Source organism: Gavialis gangeticus, unplaced genomic scaffold (genome assembly GCF_001723915.1).
Source record: "Gavialis gangeticus isolate Ggan-Ray unplaced genomic scaffold, GavGan_comp1, whole genome shotgun sequence".
Lineage (NCBI taxonomy): Eukaryota > Metazoa > Chordata > Crocodylia > Gavialidae > Gavialis > Gavialis gangeticus.
The window spans coordinates 183,348,807-183,368,887 of record NW_017729032.1 but is presented as its reverse complement, the minus strand read 5'-3'; the positions used below and the strand labels follow the sequence as shown (position 1 = coordinate 183,368,887).

The window sequence follows — 20,081 nt, the reverse complement described above, 5'->3', positions numbered from 1 at the left end:
ATTGCCTCTCACTCCTGACCCACTGCCCCCAACCCCCCAGGGGGTGGGGCAGGGGGATGGGGGCCCCAAGCAGCCCCTTGCAGGCTGGAACTCTGCCAGCCTACTAGCAAAATGCCACCATTCCTCACATTTTTCTCTTTTAAAGGAAAATCATTTTTAAAGTTTGTTCATGACCCTTTCATATATTCTTGTGACCCACTTTTGGGTCACAACCCAGAGGTTGAGTAATGCTGCTTTAGAGGGAGAATGAACTGGGCATATCTAGAGTGATCCATGCCCTATTCTTCACACTCCCTAGCATCCACCATCCTTGGTTTAGAGAGGCCAGAGGATCCATCTCTGACTGCTCTGTTTAATAGCTATTAATAGATTTATTGTCCGTGAATTTTTGAGCCTGCCTGTGCTGTATGCCTCTACAACCTTGTGGTAGATTTTTGGCCCCTGTGGAGCACCATTATGACTTGGCCTCTGTAGAGGTACATGAACTCTCTCATTAACAACTTTTATAAAACACCACTGATGTCTCAATAAACTTACTATTCTATAGAGAATGCACTAAGTCCTAAAGTAGTCAGGTCTGGACATTTGTACTGATAGAGGTCCCTGTGGTATAAACTGATTCATGCAGGCAAAGGTGCTGTTCCAGTGAATTAATAATAGCAGAACTTTCTCTTGCTTTAAATTATACCATTGCTGTGGATAGTGGTTCTTCTATGAGGAAATGTATACAATGCAAAAGCTTGCAATACAAGCATAAATTTATACAGTATCAAAGATGAACTCCTAGGTTGCTTTTTTTTCTACAGTAACTAATAAAGCAGGGCGCACTGATTTTGTTTATGGTCTTGGTGGCTATATGATATGAAATTCTGGGGTAGCAATTTTTAAAGAAGCACTGTTAGAAATAATTTGGTATACTAAATGTTCTCCATTGTTGCAAATCAGTATAGTCCCATTAGCCTTTGAAGCTGTGATAATTGACATCACCTTAGGTTTTGCCTCAAGTTCCTTAACTGGTATCTGTCTTAAGCACGGTTTGTAATGCAGATGCTGCATGTGTGAAATAGACACAGTGGTAAAAAACTTCAAGCACTGGCATATAACTATAGGCATGTAAATTCATATTTTAGCAATCTTATTTTTTCAGAAACGTGCTTCTAGCATTGGTCTTTACTAACCAACATCAGGGGTTTAAATATGGGTTTGTGTGTCTAGCTGTGTGTGTCACTGAGATTGTGAATACTAGAGCAACTGAGATGAAGAGGAACAGTCATAGTATTGTTATGTTAAAGATGTACCTGGTATGGTGTGGTTTTGGTGCTTATGGCTCTGTTCTTGCTAATATTTCTGCATGTTTTTAACTTGAAGTTTTGTTGTGCTGAAAGCAAGGTCGAGTGAATGCACTTGACAGGATTGGGGCTGGGATTGATGACAGGCCTGCCATCTGAAGTTGTCATGTTCCAGGTGTAATTATCTCTGAACTTATTTTGCATATGGTATACTTATGGGGAATAAGCTAAAGGAACAGACATCACATCTGCAACACAACTTAAAGCAAGGGAAAGGACAGAAAATATAAATAGAATTGTCTAAATGAAATGTGTCTGTTAACTTTGAAGGTTATTCAATACTTTACCAGCTGGCTATGGTACTAAGGGTTTTCAAAACACTGTTGTCAGTACATTTACCATAGTTCTACAAGTTTGTTCCTGTGCGATATTTTTGGAGTTTGCTTCTTACATACAGATTTATGTCAAATGAAACTTCTTTTAGTGTGGTTTGCTTCACTTTATTAACTTTCTGTATATTATGCATCAGTAATCTGATGCATAATATATAGTACACATCTATTCTAGTGAGATGAGCTTGTTGAAGAAAGGCTTATGGATTTTGATTCCATCAGTAAAACAGATGTCATAGCTATGTGAATGCTGGTTAAGGAAATATACCCATCTGGAAAGAAAAATGCTGAAGCACTTTACTGTAATTTTACTTGGGTGGTAAGGGGTAAAAGGTCCTGTTTCAATTAACCAAATTTTTGGTAAACATAAAATCTGCCATCCATTTAGTACTTCATGCAAATGATTTCATTCATCTGTTTTTGAATTTACTAACATTATTGTACACTTTGTAATACTATGATCCTCTTTCATATGCAGAATACAAAATAGGGTTTATCAAATTACTCCCTTAGTTACAGTGTAACATACGTAGTTTTAAATTTGTCAATGTTTAACTGCTGTAAAGCCCCTCAGTAGTATTTTTCTTCCCAGATTGATTTCCGGCATGAAATAGATGGTATTATGAGCTGTTTATAGGAATATTTTTTTCTTGCTGTGACTGTAATCCATCATACTAACTGAAGAACAGTTTTCATTTGAAGAAGTGTAATACAGCATAGCTAGGTTTGCAGCTCTGGGATCCTGGTATAAGAAAGACTTAAACCCCTAGCCCTGGAATTTAGTTGGGTGGTATTTAAAGGTCCATCTAGGTCAGGCGTCAGCATTTCATGTCTTGTGGGCCGGAACTAGCCCACCAGGCAATTTCATCCGACATGTGAAGCCCAGATAACTGGCATTTTGGCAGCAATGGGATTTTGCAGTGGTCAGTAGTAACTGGATTGCATGGACATCAGCAATGAACTGGTAGTGGCTGTGTTGGCAGGGCCAACGTAACTTCAGGCAGAGCTGTACTATTTCTGGCCATCATTCTGAAGCTTGCCAACCCCTGATCCAGATGCATATTTATCCTTATGTTAGAGTGGCACACATGCATGCATCCTGACACATCTGTAAAGTGGAGAAATAAAGGGTAACTGACTTGTTCAGAGGCACATACAAAGACAATTCTAGAGATCCAGGCTTCTAGCACAGTGACATCTCTAAATCTGTCATAATTATGGTACTGTTTATTTTCTGATAAATAGTCTGATATATTTGAGACTACAGTTAATCCGTTTTGGGAAAATATGCCTCCTTTTCAGTTTGTTCGGTCATAATTTTTCAGTAACCTAAATGCAGGCTTGCAAACCTCATCATACATCTTCTAACCAGATGACTAAATTTACTGGCCAGAGCTATTTTGGTCACTTCCAGGCCCCAGTTCTGTAAACACTGTAATCATAAGCAGTTCCCTTGACTTCAGTGGGAATGTTCATGTACTTTAAAGTTGAGTGGTTTCTACATAAGGTTTGTAGAATCAGTATTTAATTCTGATTTTAACTATGCAGTAAAATGGCTTGACTTTAAATCACTGCCTTGACTTTATGGCTCTTACAGCTGTTGAAAGTTAATTTTTAGAGACAAGCTTCTTTGTTTTGGTAGCTCTGGTTTATTGCACCATTAATGTTTAGTACTGACTGGCTATAATTGATAACGTGCTGAATAGTCTGTGTGATTTATTAGATATCTGACCTCTTAACCATATTAAAATACCCCCCAAAACACTATATAAAAGATTCCTTTTTCATTTAAAGTGAAAGGTGCTGCTCTTCCTCCCCTCACTAAAATTTGCTGATTGAATGTGGTCCACTGTTGTATCCTGTCTTTGTTTTGAATCCTCTGTAGAATGCAGAAGACTGGGCTATTTCTGTGTGAACCCTCAGTCTGATACCTTGTTACTAGAGCCATGAGAAGCTTCCATCACTGATTCCATTTGGCAGAGATTCAGCCTGGTTCGGTGGGTGAATCTCTGAATCCAAATTAAATCAGGAGACCCTTTAATATCTCCAAATCAAATCGGAACCCTCTGAATCAATTTGGAAAGATTCAATGATTCGGACATAGACACAGCTTTAAATGTTTTTTCTACATACCTTAAGGTACCAGGTGGCTTGTGAATGCTGAGATGTGGGGCAGATGGGGTGTCTTACAGGAGGGTGGGGAGTCCCCAGCGCGCCTGGAAGTGGATCAGAAGCTCCTTTGCACTCCTGTGGGACTCTCTATCCACCCACCATTGCAGTATTCACAAGCCATGCCTGGTACCTGGAGGTATGTAGCTGTGTCTGTGGCCGATCACTGATTCTCCAAAGCAGCATCGAATCTTCAGATTCGGATTTGGCCGAATCAAATCGGGATAGTAATCCAAATCAATTAATTGAATCACTGTTCCTGATTTGGGCCGAACCCAAATCAAATACAGCCTGTTTCACACACTTCTACTTGTTACATTACCTGAATTAAATGCTACTCAGGAATCCTGAGCAACAGAGGCAAACAGAAATAGAAGCCCATGTACCCGTTTTGCTTGAAAGCAAAAGGATAAAACTGCAGAGCTTGGTAATTGAATAGGATTGTGGTATAACTGGCATTTCTGAACCATAATACTGAAGAATCAGTGGGATACTGTCTTTGAAGTTGAATCTCTAGGGATAAAAATATAGATTGTAGGAAGACAAAAAGCTATCTGAACATGAATGATGATGATGGGCAGGGCTTCTCTCTCAAAGTTGTCTGGAGCTTCCCATTCTGAGATTCTCTTCTTAGTTGCTTATAACCTAATGAAATTGCAGGTGTTTGGGCTGATTTCTGATGTCAGATTTTGAGATACAGTTAACGAAAAAATGCCCCTGTTTGTATGCCAGTATGATGCCAGGAGTTTTAGTTTGCTTTTATAAAGTCTTTTGCACATGCACCCACATGAAAACAGTATTAATGTTGCAAAGTTGAACTTTATAGGGTCAGGAAATGTCAGCATTAAATCTGTGCACTTCTCATCTCTGTGTGTACTATTTCGTATAGAATGCTAAAGAAATTCAGAGTTAATGGCTGCTTCAACTGTATGTAAACAGGCTATATGATAGAACCAAAGTTTCAATAGCTACTCTGAGCCTTTTGGATGGCGTGGGATATAAATGTGAAAAAACAAATGTACGTTGCTTCTCGGAACAGGTTATATATAGATCAATAGTGGGCAGCATTTTGAGGAGGCAAGCCACAAGTTAAGCCCCACCCTTTCCCCTGAATGCCACTATGATCCCGGCTTGCCAGAGGTATACCTGGTGGCTTGTACTCAGGGGCCACATCCAGACATGCAGGCACATGCAGTTTGTGGCACCACAGACCTCTTGGTAGCACCACAAACTGCATGCCCAGAATGTTAAAACATGCCCCACGCTGCAAATTTTGCTACCAGGAAATCTTAGTAGCAAAAAATAAAAAAAGATGAGAAAAAAAAGTGCGACATACAACTGGAGTGTGTTCTGGCAGACATGTAGGTTTGGTCTTGCAGGGAGACGCTGGCTGCCAAGCAGAGTGTCTCCACTCCCTTAGTTGCACCCTAGCTCCTTCAGTATTCCAGGAGCCAGAAGGAACAAGGAAAGTACAGTTTTCCTGAAGCGGGACAAATTGCCCCACACCAAAGCGCACGTGCAGGGGCATGCACTTTAGCAAAAAGTAGCAGCATAAATTTGTGCTGCAACTATTTCTGCTGCTCCAAGTGTACTCCCCTGCATGTGGGGGTGCATCCAGGGGTATTAGAACTGAGGCAGGGGGCCTGAGCCTCTAGCCTGTGAAGCAGCGTGGGAACAGGGCTCTGCTGCAGGAGGCTTCTCAGCCTGGACCTGCAACCACTGCAGTTTTATATGGCTAGCAAGGATGCAAAGCCCTGAATTCAGTGGTGGCTGCACAACCAAAGAAGGTTATCTTTGCTTGTGGTGGTATGTAGCAGGCTCAGGTGCATCCTGCAGATCAATACCTGGTTGTATAGGTGGTGTTGCCAGCAGGCCTTTAGCTGCTTTGACCATGGGATGTTGTTCCAAGAAGAAGGATTGCTGGGAAAGAATGGGATCCATGTGACAGAGAGATGACCAACTTTGCAGATAGGCTCGCTAACCTAGTGTTCAGGGCTTTAAAACAGGTTCGCTGTGAGGTGGAGACCAGAGCCCTGAGGTAAGTGGGGGAGCAGGAGACCTGGAGGAAGAGTAAGCAAGAGAAGGCAACAGGGGAGGTGTTCTCATACTTCCTGAGAAATCAGGGCAATTGACTACTTAGCTCAGGTGCCTGTACCCAAATGCACAGACTGGGAAACAAGAAGGAAGAACTGGAAGTCTTTGCACAGACACAGCACTATGGCATGATTGGAATAACAGTGATTTGGTGGGATAGCTCATATGACTGGAGCACTGTCATGGATGGGTACAAACTGTTCAGGAAGAACAGGCAGGGGAGAAGAGAAAGAAGAGTTGCACTTAAAATAGAAGAGCTATATGCTTGCTCCAGTATGAAACTGGAGAGATGCCTGTTGAAAGTCTCTGTGTTAAGGTTAGAGGGGAGAACAACAGGGATGATGTTGAGGTGGGTGTCTGCTATAGACCACTAGACCAGGAGGAAGTGGTGAATGAGGCTTTCTTCAAACAGCTACCAGAAGTTTCCCATTCACAAGCCCTGATTCTTATGGGGGACTTCAATCACCATGGCATCTGCTGAGAGGGCAATACAGCAATCTAAGATGTTTTTGGAGAGTGTTGGAGTCAACTTCCTGGTGCAAGTGCTGGAGTAGCCAGCTAAGGGCCATGCTCTTCTTAACCTGGTGCTTACAAACAGGGAAGAATTGAGTAATGTAGCAGTGGATGGCAGCTTGGGCAGCAGTGACCATAAGATGATGATTGAGTTCAGGATCCTGAGGAAGGGAAGAATGGAGAGCTGCAGAGTAAGGACCCAGGACTTCAAAAAAGTAGACTTTGATTCACTTGGGCAGGATCCCCTGGGAAGCCAGTCTGATGAGGAAACGAGTTCAGGAGAGCTGGCTATACTTTAACCAAGCCTTACTGAGAGTGCAGGAACAAACCATCCTGATGTGAAGAAAGGCTAGCAAGTATGGCAGAAGACCAGCTTGGCTCAGCAGGGAATTCTTCAGCAAACTACATCACAAAAAGGAAACTTAGAAGAAGTGGAAACTTGGACAAATAACTAGAGAGGAATATAAAAGCATTGCTTGGGCATACAGGGATGAAGTCAGGAAGGCCAGAGTGCAATTGCAGTTGCAAGGGATGTGAAGGGTAACAAGAAAAGTCTCTACAAGTTATGTTGGTAGCAAGAGGAGGATCAGGGAGAGTGTGGGTCCCTTACCAAATGGCAGAGGCAGCCTTGTGACAGGATGCAGAAAAAGCTGAAGTACTCAGTGCCTTTTTTTGCATCAGTCTTCATGAGCAAGGTCAGTTATCAGACTACTGTACCTGGCAGCACCAGCTGGGGAGGTGGTGAGCAGCCAACAGTGGTGAAAAAACAGGTTAAGGACTGTTTAGAAAAGCTGGACATATACAAGTCCACAGGGCTGGATGAGAAGCATCCAAGGGTGCTGAGGGAGTTGGCTAATGAGATTGCAGAGCCATTGACCCTCATCTTTGAAAACTCATGACAATCAGGAGAGGTCCCAGATGACTGGAGAAGGGCAAACGTAGTGCCCATATTTAAAAAAGCGAAAAAGGAGGAACCAGGGAACTACAGACCACTCATTCTGGAAAATTCACGGAGGAAGTCCTCAAGGAATCCATTTCTAAGCACTTGGAGGAGAAAGTGATTAGGAACAGTCAGCATGGATTCACTGGGGACAAGTCCTGCCTGACAAACCTGATTGCCTTCTATGATGAGGTGACTGGCTCTGTGGCTGCAGGGAGAGCAGTAGATGTGCTATACCTTGAGCAGGACTTTTGATATGGTCTCCCACAACAATCTCGCAGGCAAGTTAAGGAAATATGGGCTGGATGAATGGAAATATGGGCTGGATGAACGGACTGTAAGGTGGATAGAAAACTGGCTGGAGCATCAGGCTCAGGGCTCAATGTCAGTAATCAATGGCTCGATGTCTGGTTGGCAGCTGGTATCAAGTGTAGTGCCTCAGGGGTCAGTCTTGGAGCCAGTTTTGTTCAATGTCTTCATCAGCTACCTGGAAGATGGCAGAGTACACCCTCAGCAAGTTTGCAGATGACACCAAGGTGGGGGGGAGTAGTAGATACGCTGGAGGGTAGGGCTAGGATTCAGTGACCCAGACAAATTGGAGGATTGAGCTAAGAGGAATCTCGTGAGGGTCAGCAAAGACAAGTGCAAAGTCCTGCACTTTAGCTGGAACAGTCCTATACACTGGTACAGCCTGGGGGCTAACTGGCTGTGCAGCAGCTCTGCAGAAAAGGAGCTGGGGGTTACAGTAGACAATAAGCTGAATATGAGCCAGCAGTGAGCCCTTGTTGCCAAGAAGGTTAATGGCATACTGGGCTGCATTGGTAGGAGTGTTGCCAGCAGGTAAAGGGAAGTGATTATTCCTCTCTGTTCAGCACTGGTGAGGCCACATCTGGAGTACTGTGTTCGGTTTTTGGGCTCCCCCACTACAGAAGGGATGTGGACAAGTTGGAGAGAGTCCAGTGGAGGGTAACAAAAATGGTTTGGTGTCTGGGAAACGTGACTTATGAGGAGAGGCTGAGGGGCTTATTTAATCTGCAGAAGAGAGGGTGGATTTGATACCAGCCTTCAACTACCTAAAGTGTGGTTCCAAAGAGGATGGAGCGAAACTGTTCTTAGTGGTGGTAGGTGACAGAACAAGGAGTAACAGTCTCAAGTTGCAGCAGCAGGGGAAGTTTAGGTTAGATATTAGGAAGTATTTTCTCACTAGGAGGGTAGTAAAACACTGGAACAGATTACCCAAAGAGGTGTGGTGAAAGCTCCATCCTTGGAGGTTTTAAGACCCAGCTAGACAAAGCTTTGGCTGGGATAATCCAGTTGGGGATGGTCCTGCTTTGAGCAGGCAGGTGGACTAGATGACTTCGTGAGGTCCCTTCCAACCCTAATTTTCCTGTGATTCTTTGTCTCCAGCACTGTTTCTCAACACAGTCCTCAGGGCTTCTTCATCCTTGGTACAATTATCCGGAGCCTGCCTCTCACTTCGCAGTGTTTCTCCTAGGCATTCAACCCCTTTGTATGATGCTCTGGGACCCTTCCTGTCAGCTCTACCTCAGTTTCACTGAGTCCCTAGCCCTGTCTCTAAGAGTAACCCCTGTGCTCATATGCGTGCCGTCAGCTACCCTCTATTCTCTGTGGCGTCGTACCCTCCTGCACAGTTCTCGGGAGCCCCTGGTCACCTTTGCTTGCCCCTTACTAATCATCCCATGTCTCATGACTGACAGTCAGTACTTCCTTGGATCCTGGGGGTTTGCTTTTTCCTGAGGCTCTCCCTACTTCTACCATTAGCTTAGGTCTTTTATTTGCTGGCTGACCCCAGCCCAGCAACCCCAGTCTCTTTTAGGTTACTCAGAAAATTCCACTTACTCCTATGGACTCCTTCTCCAATGCTGACAAGAACAGCTTCGCAGCAGTTTTTAGAGAGCTCCATTCTCTCCTGTGTCCTGATCCCAAAAGGCATGGGAAAGAAATACACAGGAACCACACTTGCAGATTCCCTAGGCTCCACCTTGTCTGGTCCCATGACCATTGCTTTTCACCGAGTCCAGGAGCTTCTCATTAGCCCAGCAGCCCTGCCAGAGTCACCACTCAGAAAGGTTGCTTGGAGTTCAGCTTTCTGTCCTATTCTGATTAGCTCTAGGCAAGTGGCTGGCCATATGTTACTACCTTGGAGTTGAGTCCTAACTCCTTCCTGTTGCCAATTGCTCTTAAGCTGGCACCAGTTCAGCTGTCAGAACTTTTTTGCAGCCACCTAATTCTGCCTTCATTCCCTCTTAAGGCAACGGGGCATGGTGACACCTCCTTTCATAGTGTTTTCCTGTCCTTGAGCTTCTCGGTCTCCATTCTAGTGCTTCCTTTACTAAATGCCCAGAGCTCACACAGTAACTGCCTGTGTCAAATATAGCAGGTGTGCCACAGGTTGGCCACCCTTTTTCAAGATCAGGGTGGCCAACGTGTGGCCTGAGTGTCACAAGTGGCCTGGGCAGCCTCTGTGGGGCATGTGGCAGATCAGAGAGAGAGGATGGGTAGCAGTGGCAGATAGGGCAGGGAGCATAAAGTTCTGTCGCAGTTTCACTTAAATGAAGATTTGGAGGATTTTTGGGCCTCATCCTCTGAGATGCTTTGTGTCCTCGAAGGTTAGTGAAATCAACAAGAGCTGAAGGGTCTCAAACGTGTAGAATTAGGATATTCTTGAATAAATCATGGAAAATACACAGTGGAACAGTAGTGAGTTTTGAAATTTAAACATTTTTATAGTACTTCCACAGTTCCAGCTTTCAGAATGTTAAAAAAATATAGCTGACAATTAATAGTGCTGTTAGACTGACTTGTCATTGTGAACTAGAAGTTTTGTCAGTTGAGCTAAGCAGTGGAAGGTATTTGGGAGCTATGATTGAAGCATTTTAGCTGGTGGTATCTGCTAAAACGAACTACAATTAAATAAGTATTATCACTGACACTTGAAATTTGATCTTTAATTATTGGTGTTAACATCCCATTGAGGTGATGAAGGGATACTTTTCAGTGGTGGTTTCATGTTACCTACATGCTTAAAAGGCAATGCTGTGGGTTTTTTTTGTTGTTTTTTGCTAGGGGCGGGGTTTAGCACAATTGTGCCAGTACAGATGGATTGAATGGCACATCTCATAGTACAGGGGGCAGCAACCCCCTGACACAGGTGCCAGACCATGGCGCACAAAGGCATTTTGCTTGGCACGTGCACCTCAGGGGTGCTGTCACAACAAGGATTGGGCACCTTGTAGCTCCCTCGCCATCTGCCCCAGTACACTACCATTTTACAAGTTGTGATTGTGCGTGTTTTGGCACTCGGCACAAAAATGTTGCCAATCCCCTTCTTAGACTATGTAAAATCTTGCTGCTAATAGATGAGTTGAGGACTGAGTAACATAATTGAACCAAATAGTAAAGGCCAGAAAATAAGCTAAGCAATTGCTAGAAGAATTGTACCAAAAACTGATGGTGACTAAATTTTCACAAGGGGTTGCAAATAAATGAGGAAGCCTGTCAAAAGTGAGGAAGTAAAAATATTTGGTACAGAAGGTCTTTAAGCATACTGAATAGTGTCACTTAGTATCTAGGGGTGTTTTTACGTGTGCTTCAGGGGTGGATGGGGGGCAGCACTTTAGAGTGTCTCTGAGAGCCACTCTAAAGCATGGGCAGCATCTTGTGCATCTGCATCCCCACTCTTCAAAATGGCGACAGGGGCACTTTAACTAAAGTTTGTTGAACGAGCTTTAGTTAAAGTGCCCCCATGACCAGTTTGAAGTGTGGGGGTGCTGATGCACAAGACCTGGAGGCTGGCTGGAGACTTGCACTGTCCAGCAAACTCGATTAAGTCTGCTCCAGCATGCTGTAATTACAGCGCATCTGAGCAGCATGCTGACGTGTCTACAGGCACCCTTGACCTCTAAACAAAGATGAAGCAGGAAATTAAGGGGGAAGAAAGTGATATGGTAAAATGTTTGAGATTAAAATTGAGAGCAAATTAATATTTACGCAGAGAAATAGAGATTAGGACTGGCCCTTCAGAGAGGAGAGGACTACGAAAGGATGTTTAAAATGCATTGTATATTTACAACTTTCTGATGGAGTAAATGGGGGGCATACTATTGCCCTATCCAGTGACATGCTGGGGGGAAGTTTAATGAAGCTGAAAGGCAACAAATAATAAAAGAAATACAAATGTGTTGTGTAAAAAATGTATAAGCACAAAATTCTAGTTCAAAAAGATAAGTGCAAAGTGCTGCACCTAGGCAAAAAGAATCACCAACACACTTACAGGCTGGGGGATGCCCTTTTCAGCAGCACAGCAGCGGAAAGGGTTGTGGAGTCATAGTTGACTCCAAGATGAACATGAGTCGTCAATGTAACAAAGTGATCAACAAGGCTAACCATGCTTTACCATACATTAGCAGATGTATGACAAACAGATCCAGGGAGGTTATGCTTCCCCCCTATGCAGCACTGGTCAGGCCACAGTTGGAGTACTGCATCCAGTTTTGGGCACCGCACTTCAAGAGGGATGTGCAGAATCTTGATAGGGTTTAGAGCAGGGCCACTCATATGGTCAGAGGCCTGCAGCTAAGGCCCTACGAGGAGAGACTGAGGGACCTAGAACTCTTCAGCCCTCGCAGCAGAAGGCTGATAGGTGATCTTGTGGTTGTCTATAAATTCATTAGGGGAGGGCAGCAGGAAATAGGAGATGCTCTATTTAGTAGGGCACCCAGTGGAGTAACTAGGAATAATGGCCTCAAATTGATGGAGAGCAGATTTAGGTTGGAAATTAGAAATAACTTCACGGTAAGGGTTTCCAGAATCTGGAATGGGCTTCCAAGGGAGGTGGTGCTCTCCCTTACCTTGGGGGTCTTCAAGAGGAGACTGGACAAGCACCTAGCTGGGATCATCTGAACCCAGCACTCTTTCCTGCCTAGGGCAGGGGGTGGGACTTGATGACTTACTGAGGTCCCTTCTGACCCTAACATCTATGAATCAATGAAAATCAATTTGTTGAATAAGAGCATGACTGTGATTTTAAAATACCCAGCTAAGTGGGTAGTGAAATGCATTGTGATATTTGGTAGGTTAATTTTTATAAAGCTAAGCTCTTATTTCATGGCATAAGGGGAGCGCTAATAGAATTTGGGGGTAAAAATAAACCTTTATGGGCCTGTAATGCTGTAAACTTCCTCTGGGTGCCTTGCACTTTCTTTTTGAAACTGGCTGTTTTTGGAGATAGGATAAAGGAACAATATAGACCACGGATCAGCAACCCATGGCCCGATCTGGCCCATGAAGTTCTGATATGACATAGAGATCGGTGGTATGAAGCTGTGCCGTACCACCTGTCCATCCTGTGTATGGCACTACCCTGTAATGCGGAGCCTGATGCACTGTTGCATCTATGCATAGTCTTGCTGCAGAAAGGCTGGGGAACAGCTGCAAGGGTAAACTTAGGCAGCTGGCTGCTCTGGAGAGCAGATACTTGTGGCCTATCGAAGAAGGTCTAGGACAGTAGTATCCAGCCTGTGGTTGTATAAGTGGCATGGGGCCAGTTGTGGGCCTGATCCAGCATACAGTCAGCATGTCAGCCAGATCTTATGCACAGGGCCATGGAGGCTGCCACAGTTCTGAATCCATAGGGAACCTCATGGGCCAGGTGACATGGCTTCAGAAGGCCATAGGTTGAACACTACTAGTCCAGGATCCTTCTATGCTAATCTCTAACCTCAACTCAACTGAATCCTTCTGTATTACAAAGGCAAACCTGTTTCTTCTGTCTTCCTTTAACCAAATCTATTTCTGTCTCTCTGAAGCTTTCCCAAGTTCGTATGTCTTCCTCTCCCATGCCTCTAATAGCATTCTTTTTTATGCTGCCCTGCTCCAGACTCCAGTCCTGTACAGAGATGCTTGAGCAACATTTTTTCCACTCAAGCACCCCTTGAGCTTATCCATAGTAGTACCCCAACAGACCCATTCAGATGTCAGTGAGTCTTGGCAGTCCACTTAACATGGCTACGTGACACTGTCACTAGTTTTCTGTGTCTTGTTTGCCACTCCCAGCAAGTTTCTTTAGAAGGAAGTTTACCTGTTGAAGTGAGTCAACAAGTAACACATGATTAAGCATTAGAGAGGTGATTAGCCACAGTCATCTGAAATCAGACGGAAGGTATGGCTGTGTAGCATCCAAGACACTAAATGGTTCAGAGAGTCATAAGCCTTTGTAGGCAATAGCATCTGACAACATAGGCTATCACTTAAGAAATCTTATGCTTCTGAATGAGTTAATTTCTAAGGGGTCACACTGTCTTGCTTTCTACATAATTAAACAGTGTAAGATGAGGTTTAGTTTAGATTACAGGGCTGCTGCTACTGTAACTACAATACCTGGGGCACCTGTTATAGGTGTAGCATAGCTTTGCCAGTTGAAGTGTGAAGAACTTTAATGTATATAAGGCCCAAATATCACATCTTAAATGTTGTGCAGAACATTCTGCGTTGTTTTTGCGTTGTTTTGCGTTCTTGTAGACTACCAAGAATATATTGGTAAAAGGTACTGCTTATGTTTAGTATGAGCAAATCGAGGATCAAAGTTCAGGGTGAAATAGAGGTAATGTCTTTGCAACTTTTTAAAAAATGACCCAAGTTTTTTAGAAGTATTTCTAAGAATGTATTTTCATATTCTTTAGTTGCCTGAATATATCCAACATGGGAAATTCGGTCTGCAGTAAATTGGTCAACTCTTGTCAACAATCAACCTACAGCAGGGCAGTTCAGTGTGTCTTGGTGGTTTGGAGCTACATGCCATGTTGGTTGCAGACCCAGGGCCAACAAATCACTTGGGCTAGTTGCCCTGTAGGCAGTTTCCCCTGCCCTCACCCCTCTCCTCACCACTCTACCATGCATGCAGCTTTACCTTGCTCCTGGGCAGGCACATTGCGTGAGCAGCTCCTTCCACTGCTGTTGCGTGCAGCATGGGCAGCCTGGCTCACCTGTTGCATACTGTGTCAACAGCCCTGTCCTCCCCCACCCTTTGTGCAGTATGGGCAACCCAGGTGTCATCCCTTTCTCCCCTTGCCACACAGCATCCAGGTCAGCTCAGGTCCCTCCTGCCTCATAATTTAGTCATCACAGACTTCAGAATGCTATAGATTATTTTTTTGTGCAAGGATAAAACAATGTCATCTTATGTGGCTCATTTTCCTCATGACTTTCCCTTCTGCATACTTATTACTTTAGAAGTAATCTTGTGGAATGGCAAACTTGGAGATATCTACAACATAATTCTGTGTCTGTTTTTAATGTACCTGTTTGTGGTATGCACGTGTGATTTGGTGTTGATGACAAATGATATAATATAAAATCTTTCTTCTTCTTAAGCCAGTAGTTCTCAAACTTTTTAGACACAAGCACCCCTTATCAGACTCGGTGCATGCATCCATAACTATTGTGAATTGAGTGGTACCTCATTTTAAAAAATAGTTTTGTTTATTACAGTGCTTACCTCCTTGAAGAGGAGCCAGGCAAGGAGAGCTTGAGCCTGTACTCATCTGCTTATCTCCTTGCACCTACTTTTGTTGAGTACCTGCCTGAGAATCATTTTCTTAAGCTTATCAATTCTTTCATTTTCTTTCACTTCAGTTTTCTTTATTTGTATGTTTCAATGATTTTTTGGGGGGGTTGTTTTTAAAGAGTTGTATGTTAAATGTCTACTGCTGCTCCATTAGTAAGAGGTAGGATCTTCCCTATGCAGGCATTTGGGAGTTTTGCTCACTGGGCAACTCCCACAGCATTACAGTTAGCAAGAAAGATGATGTTTAATGCTTTTAGTTGCCAAAAATGAAAACAAAGCTGAATAACTTTTAGAACGGTCTGTCACATGTGTTAAACAGAGGGCTTCTCCTTTTCCACTAATTGCTTCCAAAATCATGATTCTTGCTAAATTTATGCCAGAAATCGTCTCGTTTGCCAAAGGGTGACACCCAACAGTCAGATCAGGCTTGGTCTTGGGCCCCCATTTTCAAATAATAGCTCTGGATTGGGAATGGAATGGTCTAGTTGCTGAATGCTATCCATTGTACTGGCATCTGTGCACATTGTGGTTTGAGTACTGACCTGGCTTGTAAAGTGAGGCTGGTTCCTGGTCTGCATGCTGGAATAAGAAGATAGATAAAAAAAGAAGATTGGGGAAGGACTCTAGGAGAATTTTGGGAAGGTGTTGGAGGGCTAACAGTCCTAATTTGTTGTCATGCATCTAGCTTATATGCACAAAAGAAGTCATATTAACAGCTGACAAGGACAGCTTTCTTGAAGCCAGTCCTGTAAGATGTAATTAATTCAGTTATGGCACATAGTAACTTTGTAGCAAAAGTACGCCCTTGCAGTTCATAGCAAAGCACCGCGGCACAATACAGTTTGGGGTGTTCATGAGAACAGAATTATTTCTGCTCTGTCATTACAAAATTTGGGGTGAGGTGAGCACGCTAGTAGGGAGGGAAAGACTGCAGCAAGACATGGATAGGTTGCAGGGGTGAGCTAGCAAAAACAGGGTGTGCTTCAATACTGACAAGTGCAGGGTGCTGCACTTGGGCAGTAGTAACCAGCAGCACACTTATAAGATGGGAAACGCACTTCTTGAAAGCACGGAAGCAGAAAAGGATCTTGGAATCATTATTGACTCCAAGATGAACATGAGCCGACAATGCGAGGTCACAGTTGGCAGGGCTAACCAGACCTTGTCGTGCATCCACAGATGCATCCCTAGCAGGGACAAGGAGGTGATCCTCCCCCTCTATGCAACACCGGTCAGGCCACAGCTGGAGTACTGTGTCCAGTTCTGTGTGCCCCACTTCAGGAGGGATGTGGACAACATTGAGGGTCCAGAGGAGGGCCACCTGAATGATCTGGGGACTACAGGGCAGACCCTACAATGAGAGACTGCGGGACCTGAATCTGTTCAGCCTTCACAAGAGAAGGCTGAGGGAGGACCTGGTGACCGTCTATAAACTCACTAGGGGGGACCAGAAGGGTTTGGGAGAGACCTTGTTTCCCCTAGCGCCCCCTGGCATAACTAGGAATAATGGCCATAAGTTGTTGGAGAGTAGGTTTAGATTGGATATCCGTAAGAACTACCTCACAGGGCGGCTAGGAGCTGGAACCAACTTCCAAGGGAACTGTTGCTGGCTCCTACCCTGGGGGTCTTTAAGAGGAGGCTTGATGCCTACCTAGCTGGGATCATTTGAGCCCAGTTTTTTCTCCTGCCCAAGCAGGGGGTTGGACTTGAAGATCCACAAGGTCCCTTCTGACCCTACTTCTATGATTCTGATAACTTTGCCATGTGTCCTTCTAATTTTTGGGGTTGTTAGGAAGACTCTCCATTGGTACCACCTTCCCGAGAATAAAAGACTTTCCATAGACCTACAAGAAATAGATCCTGCTTCTAATCAAACTCTTCAACTGATAGCCTGAATATTGGCACTCGTGTTATTCTTCTTTGCACTTGGAATTTGTAAAATTACTTTTAAAATCTAGGAAACATTCAGAGAGGTAGGTATACTAATTGAAATGGCTATTATTCACCTATTGTGCTACAGGGAAACATTAGCCTGGTTCCATTCTCTTGCCAAATTCTAGATTATCTATCTTGAAAGAGACTCTTTCATCTCTGTCCTCTAAGGAGCATTTGGCCATAATAGCAGATTATTATAAGCCACTGCAAGGCAGTATACTTTTTCTTCATTCAGTAGCAAACTACTTTGTAAAGGAGGTCTGCTTCTATTTGAGTCCTTACTCCAATTTGACTTTTAAATTAGATAGTCTGTCAAATTTTAAATCACTGAGTTGTCGTGCATTTAGACTGCATTGCTCAATGGAATGTCTGTATACAGAGTTGGTGAGCTGTAGGCTGTTACGACTGACACTTCAACTGATTTACCATCTGCCAAATGATGCATGCAGTGGGTCCTACTTCCTCACCCAAAACTGTTTCCTAAAATAGCCTTGGGTTTTCACTTGGGACAAAATATCAGGTCAGCCAGTAATTTTCTTTGGAACTTCTGTGCAGTAAAACAGCTTTCATGACTGACTGTTAAAGAAAGTGTCCATAGCAGCAGAATGGAAACTTAATAAATTCTTTGGTACAAGTTCTTGAACTAATTGTGATTACCTGGTGTTCATTTTTGTAAGTTTAAGATCATTAACTAGTTCACTTCTGCTTAATAATGTCAAAGTGGGAGAAAAGAAAAAGCCGTGTTTAGGCAGCCCTTAAAGTAGAATTCAGAGTTACTCACTGTTACCAGAATTTTTGCCATGGATTAGCCCTTTACTCATGTTGGTTTTTTGTGGGGGGGGTTGTACTTCTAGAAGCTGAGGTGATTTGGAATCATATTACACTGCACAGGCAATATAGTAGATGGTGAGGATGACGGTAGACTTCCCTCTGACTGCAGGGGACATGACAAGGTAATGGTCTTGCAGCAAGGGAAATTTAGGTTGCATATTAAGTATAGCTGTCTAAACTATGAGTGATTAATTAAGCACTGGAACAAATTACTTGGAAAAGTTGTAGAATTGCCATTCTTGGAAATTTTAAAGAATAGTTTAGATGAATATTTGCCTAGGATAGTTTAGATTAGTGGTGTTCAACCTTTTCTCTTGGTGAACTGAATGGGCAGTGTCCCATCCATCCATAGGCTGCATGTGGCCAGTGGCTCTGATCCAGCACCCAGGGCAGGCCCAGCCGCATCTAGCCACACACAGCAGGCTGGGGGGCAACCTTGCCCTGATCCAGCCATGTTGGGGGGGGGGGCAGGGCCTGGTTCAGATCTGGCTGTGCTGGTGGGGAGGCATGGGAATTAGGCAGCTGGGGGGGTGGCCACTGTTCCTAATCCCTGGGAAGCCCCATAGGCCAGATGTAACAGCTCTGCAGGCTGAGGTTGAGCACCTCTAATTTAGACAGATGCCCCCCACGTTCCTCCCACCCCTCCCCCAAACACACTTGAACAGGGTTGGAATTAGAGGTGCACTGATGCATGGGTTTTTTATTGGAGCAGCACCAATATAAAGAAAATTGACTGCATCAGAAATTGGTCTTATGTGGCCAATAATTTGGCCAATAAATGCCCGTGCATGCATGCAGCTTCAATGCAGCACATAGATGGCGAGGACCGCAGCCTGGCAGCTTGGAGAGCTGCATGCAGCTTGTAAATCTGAGTGTGTGTGGAGGGGGGGAGTGGCCCCTCCCCACCCAGTGCCCTACACTGCAGCCACTCACAGCCTGCCTGGGGCTGCCTGTGCCTGCTCCAGACAGCCCAGTGTGGCCTGCGAGCGGCTGCAGCAGGGAGTGCCAGCCATGGGGCAGGGGAGGGTCTGCTTTCCTCTGTACTGGGAAGGAGCCCAGGGAAAAGCTGAGCGGGGGTGTGGGGAGAAAATCATTCCCTCCCCTGCCCCATGGCCAGCGCTCTCTCCTGCAGCCATTGGTAGCCTGTGCAGGGCTGTCCGGAGCAGGCATAGGCAGCCCAATGCAGGCTGCGAGCGGGACACTGAGCGGGCAAGAGGCCACTTTTCTCCCCCTTTTCCCCCCACTCAGCTTTTCCCTGGGCTCCTTCCCTGCCTGGGGTCTTCCCCCACTGTTTTTCTCCCCCCTTTCCCTTCCCCCCCTTACCTGAGTTTCTGGCATAGTGCAGCCACGTGGTCCCAGGCCAGAAGTCCCTGCTGGGGCTTCTGGCTGGGGGAGGGTGGCTGTGTGGGGGAGGGATAGAATGGCTTCACGGGCCAGATCCGGCCTGCGGGCCATATTTTGCCCACCCCTGCTCTAAACCCAGTCTAAAAGCCTGTTCCTCCTCTTGGAACCTACTAACTCTAATAGAAAAGAGGTCTCCCAAGTCCCTTCAGAAGCATCTAGGCTGCTGTAAGGATATACAAGGGCCTCTACCCTAGTCTTTGCTTACCTTGGGTAGGAGAGGAAGGAGGGGAAAGGTAAGGGGTCATGCTCCTACATAAGATTAATTATAGTACCTGCTCAAGGTTTTCCCTAACAGTATCACATAACATTCCTCCAAATGGTTTTGATGTCTACAGCATTGCGAACACAGTTCTGAGTGTGTACAAAGTTGAAACAAACCAGAACAGTCTTTAATCTTGTTCTGTTGCTGCTTAGCAAAGATGCTCCCTGTTTACTGGTTCAGTACAGTATTGCATCAGTCGGTGTCTGTTCAGTTATTGTTTAGATTACCCTCACAATCCTAAGGACTAGGAACTTCCTTTTAAAGATGCAACTGAAAGATTGCAGAAATTGAAGGCTTTGGTCTCAAGCACTCTTAAGGGAAAGCTGCTCATTCCCAGTTACTAAGTAAGCATGTGGATTTTTCAGTTTTTACCTCCAGTGTAAATGGAGCACTTAAGTGACCACTGTTTGCTTAAAAAGTATTGTGAAATGATACACTGTTTCAGTCGGGCTTTAGCAGCTGCTAGAAAACTTGAGATAACCATATTGCATACTCTGCAGTACTTGCTGTGTGGGAGAAAGGGGAGAGTGCTTTTCCTCCAGCTTACTAAATCTTTTTTTTTGTGTGGCTGTAAATAAAATGCCTCTAAATCCTTGAAGAAAAATGCATCTGAGATTCCCGAACTTCAAAAAAAACAATGCCCTGCTGCCGCCCCCCCCCCCCCCCC

At 44.5% G+C, this 20,081-nt stretch overlaps 1 protein-coding gene across 3 annotated transcripts in view; it reads left to right on the top strand.

The window, feature by feature from the left end:
* Positions 1-20,081, top strand: part of RPS6KA3 (ribosomal protein S6 kinase A3) — a 142,915-nt gene that overhangs the window by 6,993 nt on the left and 115,841 nt on the right. The gene's annotated exons all lie outside the window — the stretch shown is intronic.